The sequence below is a fragment of the Panthera uncia genome, chromosome F2, assembly GCF_023721935.1.
Source record: "Panthera uncia isolate 11264 chromosome F2, Puncia_PCG_1.0, whole genome shotgun sequence".
Taxonomy (NCBI): Eukaryota; Metazoa; Chordata; class Mammalia; order Carnivora; family Felidae; genus Panthera; species Panthera uncia.
In genome coordinates, this window is record NC_064812.1 from 45,019,411 (window position 1) to 45,028,624 (window position 9,214).

Genomic DNA, 9,214 nt, shown 5'->3' on the forward strand with positions numbered 1-9,214 from the left:
AGCAGGATCTGCAACCAGCAGTGGCAGACCCCAGCCTGAGGGCTTGCCCTGATGTAATAAGGTCCTTTTGCATTTGGGAAACAAACACGGCAAAGGAAGCTGTCATCACTGCTTTAAGGGTGATGTCAACAACTCGCATTATCCAGAAGTGGGGTAAAATCATAAACCACACAGTAAAATTGTGGTTAGAATTTTCTTGCCCCCCCCCCCCCCCCCCACCAGCACAGAACTCGTAGGCGGGTTAAGCAGACTCAGGCATGCCTGGAGACTCTGGACACTTTCCCACCCACTCTCTACCCTCTCCCACAGAAGCTAGATTGTGCCCTACGGTTCATCGAGTTGCTGGCTGAGCTTCTGTTCTAACCCGAGGGACCTCCCTGAAACCTCTTTATCTCTATGAGACCTGCTATGGCCCACAGGTCCCACTGTCATGCCCCACTGATTAAATCAGTTTGTCTGACTATTGGAAAATAGCACTGGGCAGAGTTGGATCTCTCCTTTCCTCCCCTCTCCCAGAGGGGCCGTGCAATTGCTTTTCTTGCCCGTTATGCTTGAATTCTGTCTCCCAGCTCCCAACGTTCTCAAATAGAGGCTTGGCCAAAGGACCAGTCTTCAGAGGCCAGTCTGTCCCAGTCTGACCCTGCCGTCTTCAGCTTCTTCTCCATGGATCCTGCACGTGGAGTTTTTTCTACCACTTAACAGAACTTAAAGTGACTTACTGAATAGTCTCCCTCCAAAAACAGCAGTCACATTATAATGAAAGGATCTCCAAAGGACAGGATGATACATCCACCAGTAAAAATGTAACCTAAAGAGGAAACAGCAGAAAAAAAAATTAAAAGCAAGAAAGCAGAGACACAGTGACAAGTGCTTCGGCAGTCCAGAGAAAGTTGAAACGTCACCTTGTGTTGGGAGAAGCCAGGATTCAAACAGAATCAAGCATATAACTGCAGAAAAGCTTGAGAACTTAAGCCACTGGTAACTCTGAAAAGTAGGGTGATACAGATCCAGCTGAGACTGAAGAAATACTTGAAGTGTGATTAAGAACTCCCTGGGTTCCCAGATCTCCCTCCCCTCCCCTCCCCTGTGCCACAGGGTGACTGCAGGGTAATGACATCACCTTCCTCCAACTTAGGACAAGCTGGGAGCTTTATTCTTTGTGAAGAGGTTGAACCAGATAGATTCTGGACTCATGGACACAAGAAGACATAGATGTGGGTGCTGCTGTATTATATACTAGAAGAATAAGTGAAAGGCTCTGTTCTGAATTATAAAACTCCTCTCTCCTTTTCCTTATTTGAGTCCTAGAATGCTACACTTTAAGCTTATATCTGCTAAACAGGAGAATGGAGGGTTTTTCCTTCGGGCCAAAGTCCTACAGATGATGAAGTTCTGCCCACTGAAATAACGTAGCCAGGTTACCTTTCAGAGAAGCCTACTAGACAATAAGCACCCATGCAACTATTCCAATCACGTATAAATATGATCAGTAGTCAAGGGTCAGCAGATATTAGAGGAAAGCCACAAGCATGAAATGCCAAAGCAAACATGAAAAAAAAAAAAAAAAAAGGAAAAAGAAAAAATTAGGAAAGAGACCAAAAACATCTAAAACAAAACAAAACAACCCATAAAGATCTCTGGTCTGATCTCTCTTGGTGTCTGACCGTGCCCTCAGTCCTGCACCTGGGGAAATGGGACAATCGGGTGGCCTATATGCACCCAATGGCAATGCCCAGATCCAGGAGTCTGAACCAGTCTTCAGGGTCAACGATTCAAGATGGCCTGAATTCACCAAGGCCTCCCTGGGAAGAAGGGAAAGAACAACCAGGAAAGAAAAAGAAAGGCTCCAAGGCATTGGCTGAATGTGAAGAAAAAAATGAATGAGAACTGGAAGAAAGAAATAGAAAAACACAGAGAGAAATTGTCAGGGGGACAAAGGGCTCATCCAAAAAAAAAAAAAAAAAAAAAAGACAAAGAAAAAAGAAAAGAAGAAATCCGGTAGGTATTCATCTTCTTCTTCATTAAGCTCTGACTCTCCTAGCAGATCTTCAGATTCTGAAGATGAGGATAAAAAATAAGGGAAAAAGAGAACCATTCACATAAATCTTCTGAGAACTCCATGTCAGCAACTGAAGCAGACAGTAAGCATAGTTTAAAAAACAAGTCTAAGGACACAGCTGAGAAAGAAAAGGACATGAGAGGACTCATGGAAAAAAGAAAGATGTATCCGGAAGATAAACCTTTATCATCAGAGTCCTTATCAGAGTGAGATTAGATTGAGGAGGGTACAAGCAAAAAAGAAGAAAAGCAGTGAAGGAGAAAAAGTAACAAGAAACAAAAAAGAAGCATAAGAAACCATAAGAAGAGGAAAAAGAAAGCTACTAGTTCAAGTCTTGACTCATAGGAACATTAAGAAAAATCAAGATTCCCTTGTAAAGAAACTGCGATGTCTAAGGAAATTTCAACTGTGAACATTATGACATAATTACTAAAATGCACGAATTTTCTTGTTTTTGGAATTATTCCTGGACTATTCAGTAGCCATTCAGATGCTACTGTGTGAAAGGGCCATATTGTTGCCTGCTGCTTGAATATCTTTTTTTTTTTTTTTTTCCTCTCTTCTAATGCTTCACCATTCTGGCAGATGATACACAGCAAGTGTGTTAGTGGTTAAAATATTTGGGAATAAAGTTGATACTGTTGACTAGAGGTATCTAGTGATAAATCCACAGAAATAGAATCTGGATACATCATTATGATATAATTAGAAATGACCAGATGACTCCAGTTAACATTTTTGAAACAGGGAATAGATTGATATTTCAAAATCCTTACTCTGTAGATGAGTATATTTTAGTTTCCCCCCTCCTTATATACTTTTATTTACCTGGGGAAGGATGTTTTAGGGTGGAGGGGGCTGGTTTGCTTTCTCCTTAGCTAGCAGAACGGCATGCCTTGAAGCATGGGGGGGGGGGGGGTCAGAGCCCGGAGCAGCAGTCTTGCCCTTTGACATCCTGGGCTCTTTTATTTGCTGCTTTAAGTGAACCAGAGAAATAGCCCTTTGCAGCCCGACAGAGCCTCCAAAGTTCTGGAATTTACCTCTCCTTCAACCACACTGAATTTTTTTTAGCATTAGAACGTGTTATAACATCTGAACTAATTTTGCCTACCCTTTGGCTTTGGAGAGAAATCATTTCAAATAGACCCTAGTACTTTTTGAACTTGTTAGCTAAAGATTCTAAAATGCATGTTTTGTACTAATTAAGTTTTAGCCAGTCGGCAAAATTTTATGTAACCAATGACAGTTCTTTTATTTTTGTATGAATTTTGTTTAGGCTGCAATGTTTGGCTTTTATTAACTCTGTGTTCTTGCTATCTTAAATTCTTTACTATGTTTAACAGCATACTTGCCAAGATACTTTTTCTTTTTAAACAGCTTTATAGTGAAGCTGAGACTTAACCATAAAAAAGTTGAGTGGCAGGCCTGGTATGCTATGTCTTGTTACATAAAGCTATTGCCAGAATGTTTGTCAACACAATATTAAAAAAACTTGTCTCTGTATATTCCAACAAATTATGATAAATTAAGTGAAAATTACATTTTTGTTCTTCTTGTGTCATATTTTACTAAGGCTTTGTGCCTCATATCTACTGCTGAATTATTTACTGGTAACATTAAAAGGAATTGATCAACCATTTCACTTTACATTTTTAAATAATCAAGTAACATGAAATACAATTTGATGTACAATTTTGCTTGTTATACAGAGTGTGCTAATTATAGTGGTATATGCACAAAACATTTTGGCATAAGAGGCTGAATAAATGCTATTTTAGTTAAAAAAATAAAAAATAAAAATAAAAAACCATAGAAAACCCACCCCTATAACTTGTATCTTTAGAGAGATAAGGTATTGAATTTTTTTTTAATTTTCTTAACGTTTATTTATTTTTTTGAGACAGAGAGAGACAGAGCATGAATGGGGGAGGGTCAGAGAGAAGGAGACACAGAATCTGAAACAGGCTCCAGGCTCTGAGCTGTCAGCCCAGAGCCCGACGCGGGGCTCGAACCCATGGACCGCGAGATCATGACCTGAGCCAAAGTCGGCCGCCCAACCGACTGAGCCACCCAGGCGCCCCAAGGTATTGAATTTTTAAAACAGTATGCAATAAAAAAGGAGTATTACTTTACAAACAATAAGGAGATGCTAGAGTTTAAAAATATGATACACAAAGGGAATGCCTGGTAAAGATATTGATGATAACGTAGACAAAGTGTCTAAAAACTAGTACTAAAAGAAATGGATTATAGAAGAAAAAAGTGAAAAAAAAAGATTAGTTCGAGAGAGTCAACATTCAAACTATAAGAATTTCAGAAAAATAGAATGGAGAAAATAGAAAGAAGAAAATCATTTTAAGAAAACTGCTCACAAATGAAGGACACAAGCATTCAGATTTGAAAGGGCCCAATGATGCCCAGTACAGAGAGTGAAGGAGGCCCAGATCAAGGTCTGATGTATATAAAATAATGAGAGTAAAGAGACCAGTAGGGAAAAGAGAAGATCCTAAAAGCTTACAGAGTTTAAACGTAAAAAAAACAAAACAAACAAACAAACAAAAAAGAATCAAAATGGTATCAGACTTCTAAGGAGGAACACTGCAAGCCGGAAGGCATTATGGAAATGTATCCAATATTGTGAGGAAAAAGAATTTGCAGCTTAGAATTGTATACTTAATTATTAAACAGGTTGCAGGTAGAATAAAAACAAATTTTAGGTGTCTGGGTTGGTTAATTTTATATGTCAGCTTGGTTGGTCCACAGTGCCCAGATATATGGTCAAACATTATTCTGGGTGTTTCTGTGAGGAGAGTTTAAAAGTTAAATCAATGCACTCTGAGTAAATCAGGTAGCCTTGGATCATTCAGGTGGGCCTCATCCAATTAGTTGATGATCTGAATAGAACAAAAGACTGACCTCCCCTGAGCAAAAGGGAATTCCCAGCAAATGGCTGGCTTTTAGACTGGAACTACAACCTTGGCTCCTTCCTGGGTCTTCAGCCTGACAAAGCTTGTACTTGAACTGCAGCATTAACTCTTCTCTGAGTCTCTAGCCTGCCTTGGAACTTGGACTTACTAGTCTCCATCATCAGGTGAGCCAGTTTCTTAAAACAAATCTCTTTATACACACACACACACACTTCCTATTGGTTCTGTTTCTCTGGAGAATCCTAATAAACAATTTCTCAAAATTTTCACTTTCCATGTGCCCTTTCTTGGGAAGCCCCGGAAGAATGCATTGTACCCTATCATGAGAGTAAACATAGAAAAAGACACTGCATCCAGGACATAAGGTGCTCAACAGAGGTGAGCACATAAGGGAATTCCCAGGTTAAAGGGGAAGGAAGTATCTATGATGAGACAGCTGTACCACAAGCCAGAAAACAACTAGTTCGTCAGGAGCAGAGGGGAGGGCTCCAGAGAGGATGTCTAAGACAGAGAGACAGCAAGAGAGACAGGGAAGAAGGAGAAAGAAACTCATAGACAATGGGAGATCTGACTGTTTTGAGAGGTGGAGAGTTTAGGGAAAAATTAGTGATAGATAAATAGAAAGTAAACAACTGACAAGAAGAATAATGGCCTCCGGAGAACAGGAAAAGCAATGTAAGCAAGGATAAGTAATTGTAGTATAAGACATAGGTCAGCAGTTATACAGTAAACATCAAATTGTAATTCGCTGGCAGAAGCTGAATGAAGGACTAGGTGAATTAATATTTACCCACATGCCATCATATAAAAGAGTAATGAGGCTCTTCCTGCAAAGAAAACATATACACAAAAAAATATACACGTTTTTATTAATATAAAAAACATGTGAAGGTACAGAGTACTGCATGAAGTATGCTACTGTTGGGTAACAAAAGAAAATATTTAAGTTTATATATCTACTGGAACATGAGCAAAATAGCTCTGTGAGGACACACAAGCAAAAGATAACATCTGAAGACAGGATGTGGTATCTGGGACACAGGACGAAGGGAGGTCTTTTCGATGTTTGTAACTGTTGAATACTGAACTATGTGATTATACTTTCAGAAAATAAAAGTACTTAAAAAATTCAGAATTTCTTAGCTTCAGAAATATAGATATATATAATGTATGAATATAAGTATATAAGTCTAGAAACATATATTCCACCATTAGATGACTGGGGATATACAAAATTAATTCTGTCTTGCACTTAAAAACATAATCCTGAAAACCCCCAACTCTTTCAACCAAGATGTCCCCTGTTCTTTTCTGGATGTTTATATGCAATGCTGAAGAGATTGTTTCCACGCCTATATGATTCTATCACCCAAAGAAATATTAGAGACACCAAATTACCGAATCTACAGCGTTAGTTTCTGAGAAACTAAGAGTTAAAAATACCTATTTTTGACGATAAATATAAATCAATTTAATAATCTAATGAAAGAATTTTTAGCATTCCCTCTACTTGCATTCAAGTATATCTTTGTTATACCAGATTACTAATTATTTTTTTCCACTTGTATGTACTACGTTGACAACTTGAAGGCCTCTGCGGATTGAGATGCTCAAAGATGTCACCCAGAATGATGATCTTAGTTTCCTTCCACTTAAGTTTGACCTTTTCCTAACCCTCTTAACTCTTTGATTTCAATTCCAATTAAAGGGAACCCCTGCATATTTCAAAGGGAAGTGAGTGGCTGGGCCTTCTGTACCTACCGAATCAGTCTTACTTTATAGAGACAAGTCCAGAAGTTGGGCAAAAGTGGGAGCCATGCACACAAGTACTTTCCAGGGACCAACGCTAAGGTGGCTGAACAACACAACCATCTGCTCCATGAACTGGAGTACCACTGCGGTATTTGAAGAGATCCCAGTGCAAAGATCAAGGACAGTAGTAGGTCATGGGGAGGGCCCATTTTGGCAGACGATCTGAAGGGCTCCATAGAAAAAAGCAGATAAAGAAGAAATGAAACTACAGAGGCTCATCTTCACCTAATTCTTTGATTTGTTTGTCCCTTATAATAAGGTTAAGGTCTTTATATTTCATGTTTATTTCTTTCATGAAAAAAAAATCAAAGAACAAAGTGGCACAGCAATATTTATGTGAACGGGATGACGACTTACAAAACGGACATGACAGTGATGATGGCTACACTAATTGTCTGACACTTTTAGGGTGGTAACATAGTTTTCTTGAAATGAATATCCTAATAATATTTTTAAGTAAATAACTGTTGTGGGGAATAACCTTAATACTTCAACACTTGATATATCAGTGAATATGAACAGCAAAGTATTGCCAGAAACAGATGCTCAGAACAGTTAAATGTGCTTACGGTGTCTCTTAATATCAAAGCTGTAAAGGAGATATGTGAGCATCCAGAAGCCGTTAAAGTATGCTGAGTCATTAAAGATTATTAGACCCAGTATCTTTTCCCTACCTCTTACCTGATTTTTTTGAACGTCTAAACTTCTATCCAATAAGATGTTGCTTTAGACTAGTACATTTTCTGTCCTAGATGGAGCAGGGCATAGGGGTTATTTAACAATGCAGGTTCAGGAGAAAGCCGCCCCAGGTCCTGATTCTAGCGTCACCACTTACTAGCTCTGTGAACTTGGGAAATATTCTCCTTCAGTCTCTCAGGGGCTGTTTCCTCATCTGTGAAGTAGGGATGAAAACAGTAACTACCTAATAGATTTATTAGGAGAATTAAGTGTAGTAACAACCAAAACAATTTAAAATGGTTGGTATATTGTAATCACTTCATAAATATTGGACATCATTATTCCAGCTGCACCCAAAAGAGTTCTTTAATTTTTGTGGTGTACTTTACAGCGAAGATGTGCCCAACTTCCAGACTTCTGGAGGGCAGAATTGAAAAAAAGAAAGGAAGGAAGGAAGAAGGAAGGAAAGAAAGAAAAAAAAAAGGAAAGAAAAAGTTAACCCACTACTTTATGACCATACTGATGGGAGAACAATTAGCCCCATAGAAAACTTCTGTGGCTGATAAAATTCCGGTGTCAAAATCTTTATGGCAAAGACCCTTTTTACAGAAGTGGTGCTGATCTTGCTTCTTTCACAAGTGTTGCTTCTATGTACCACGGGGAATTTTGGTTATATTGATTCTGCAATAACATGAACAGTTCAGAGCTATAGTATAATAGTTGTTGGCAAGCAAGAAAAGTTGTCATTTTATAGGCTATCTAGTTTTACTCATTATTTGGGTAGGAACCATATTCTTTTGTGACTTTCTACATCTTAAATAGAAGCAGACTAATTTGGACATTATTTTGTCACATAATTTTTATGCTCCAGTGTCTTTCTCCTTTAATCCTAGAGGTCCTATTGTCTCACGTGTGGTGGTTCAATTTTTTTTTTTAATATTTTTCTCTTTGTTCTTCTGTTTGGGTAAATTTCTAGTGGTTTATGGACCTTTCTTCTGTAATCAGCCATTAAGGCTCGCCAGTAAATTTTTCACATTATATAATGTACTTTTTAGTTCTAAGAATTTCTATTTTGTTCTTTTTCAATAGATTCTATTTCTCTGCTTAAATTTTAAATGTGTTTATCTATTATAAATATATTTTCCTTAATATCCTTGCACATAGTTAAAATAACTGCTTTAAAATATTTGTCTTCCAATTTCAATATCTGGGTCAACTTAGGTCAGAATCCATTGAAAGTATTTTCTCTTGAGCATGGATCACATTTTCCCCTTTCTCTATATGTCTAATTTTAGATAATATCCTGGACATTATAAATTGAAAAAACTCTGGATTGTGTTTTATTCCTATGAAAAGTATTCATATTGCTATTGTTTCAACAAGCAGTTAACTTGGCTGAGCTAACTCTCCAAGCTTTGTAATTCCTTCATGGAAAACAAGTGAATACCAATTGTGTATGCATAGTTCAGGGAATCAGCCATAATTGTGGACAAATTTTAGCACAGAATTTAGAATTCCTTCCTGTATTTCTCCCTTTTTTGAATATCTTTTCTCATTTTCCAGTTACTATGGCCACACCAAATTCTGTCTTCTGGATTTCTCAGCTAGTAAGACTATGGGTTTTTTAGTGAAGCTTTAGTTACCTTTCTTGGAATTTATTGGAGTTTTTTTCCCTCAGGCAAAAATAAGTATATAAATTAAAACCTTAAAATAAAACAAGTATAAAAAAATGAAAACC

At 37.8% G+C, this 9,214-nt stretch overlaps 1 pseudogene; it reads left to right on the forward strand.

Moving 5' to 3' along the window:
• The first annotated feature begins 1,689 nt into the window (after window positions 1-1,689).
• LOC125924812 (protein FAM133B-like) lies at window positions 1,690-2,415 on the forward strand (annotated as a pseudogene).
• The last annotated feature ends 6,799 nt before the right edge of the window (window positions 2,416-9,214 follow it).